General features: G+C 39.7%; 1 pseudogene; it reads left to right on the top strand.

The window, feature by feature from the left end:
• The first annotated feature begins 1627 nt into the window (after nucleotides 1-1627).
• LOC122421299 lies at nucleotides 1628-2155 on the top strand (annotated as a pseudogene).
• Nucleotides 2156-2408: the final 253 nt, after the last annotated feature.

Here is a 2408-nt window from a genome sequence, read left to right on the forward strand (position 1 = left end):
TCATAGCAAAGTGTATAGTCACTCAACCATGTCTAACTCTTTGTGACCCCATGGACTGTGGCCCACCAGGCTCCTCTGTTCATGGGATTTTCCAGGCAAGATTACTGGAGTGGGTTGCCATTTCCTTCTCCAGGGGATCTTCCTGATCCAGGCATCAAACCTGGGTCTCCCACATTGCAGCCAGATTTTTTATCATCTGAGCCACCAGGGAAGCCCGTAGTCAGTCATATCAACAAGCTAAAGAAGAAAATCATATAATCATATTAGTAGATACCTAAAAAGCATTCTACAAACTTCATTATCTATTTATGATGAAAACTCACAGAATACTAGAGATAGAGAGGATTCTCTTCAATTTGAAGAATATCTACAAAAACCCCATAGCTAATGTCATAGTTAATGGTGAGAAACTAGATACATCCCCCCATGACTAGAAATAAGGCAAGGCTCCCTCTCATCATTGCCAACACTGTTCTGAAAATCCTAGCTAAATCAATAAGGGAAGAAATTTGCTTTCCTTTATACCCCTGAACAGCAAGGAGATCAAACCAGTCAATCCTGAAGGAAATCAACCCTGAGTATTCACTGGAAGGACTGATGGTGAAGCTGAAGCTCCAATACTTTGACCAGCTGATGCAAGGAGTCAACTCATTAGAAACAACCAGGATTCTGGGAAAGATTGAGGGCAAGAGGAGAAGTGGGTGACAGAGGATGAGATGGTTGGATGGAATCATTGGCTCAATGGACATAAGTTTGAGCAAACTCTGGTAGATAGTGAAGGACAGGGAAGCCAGGTGTGCTGCTGTCCATGGGGTCTCAAAGAGTTGAACACTACTTAGCAACTCAACAACAACAAAAATACCAGCAATGGACATGTGGAATTTGAAATGAAAAGCACAACATCATTTACATTAGCACACAAAAAATGAAATATCTAATATAAATCTAACAAAATGTATATAAGATCTATATGAGGGAAACTACCAAATTCTGATAAAAAAAATAAAAGAAAATCTGAAAAAGGGAAGATAGACCATGCCCATAAATAGGATGATTCAATTTTGTTAAGATAACAATTATTTCCAACTTGATCTACAGATTCAACAAATGCTCAAATAAAATCCCAACGGAACAAGTCACCTTATGGATATCAACCAACTCATTTCAAATTTTACATGGAAAGGCAAAAGACTCTTAAGTAGTCAATACTACATTGAAGAAGGATAATGAAGTCAAAGGACTGACATACCAAGCTTCAAGTCTTACTATAAAGCTACAGTAATCAAAACAATGTGGTATTGGCAAAAGAATAAACAGTGGATAAATCAGTGGAACAGATACAGACCCATACATATATAGTCAATGGAACAGATGTAGATACATACAAATATAGTCAACTGATCGTTCATAAAGGAGCAAAGACAATCACACAAAGAAAAGATACTCTTTTCAACAAATTATTCTTGAACAACTATACATTCACATGTAAAAAATTAATCTAGACACTGACCTTATGCTTTCACAAGAATTATTTCAAAATGAGCGGTAGTTCTTTCCCTGCCTCCACAGAATCAAGGTGGAGGCTGTGGGTGTGTTCAAGATTCAGCTCCCCCTACAACCCATCACCATGGCCCAAGAAGACATTGCTGCTAGAGGTGCAGTGGATGGTAGTACTGCTCTTCAAGAGGTGCTGAAGCCCTCCCTCATCCGTGATGGCTCTGCAAGTGGAATTCCCTAGGCTGCCAAAGCTTTAGACCATTGCCAAACCCATCTTTGTGTGCTGGCATCCAACTGTGATGAGCCTACATATGTCAAGTTGGTGGAGGCCCTTTGTGCTGAGAACCAAATTAACTTGACTAACGTTGACGACTGGATAAGAAAATGGCAACCCACTCCAGTATTCTTTCTTGGAAAATCCCATGGACAGAAGAGCCTGGAAGGCTATAGTACTGGAGGTCACAAAGAACTGGACACAACTGAGCAACTGAGAAAACACAAAGTTGATGACAAGAAACTAGGGGAATGGGTCGGCCTCTATAACACTGACAGAGAGGGAAAACCCCATAAAGTGGTTTGTTGCAGTTGTGTGGTGGTTAAGGACACTGGCAAAGAGTGTAAGGCCAAGGATGCCATCACGGTGTATTTAAAATGCAAGAAATTACCACACACACACACACACACAAACTAGACTCTTTCCCTCAAAAAATAAACAAAAAACTCAACAAACAAACAAAAATGGATCATAGACCTAAATGTAAAATGCAAAGCTCCTAGAAGATAACACAGGAAAAAAATCTAAGTGACCTTGGGTTTTCCAATGAACTTGTAACAAAAGCACGATCCCAGAAAGAAAAGTTTGGTAGGTTGGACCCGATTAAAGTTTAAAACTTTTCTGTGAAAGACACTGT

This window comes from Cervus canadensis, chromosome 18 (assembly GCF_019320065.1).
Source record: "Cervus canadensis isolate Bull #8, Minnesota chromosome 18, ASM1932006v1, whole genome shotgun sequence".
In the NCBI taxonomy this organism is placed as follows: domain Eukaryota; kingdom Metazoa; phylum Chordata; class Mammalia; order Artiodactyla; family Cervidae; genus Cervus; species Cervus canadensis.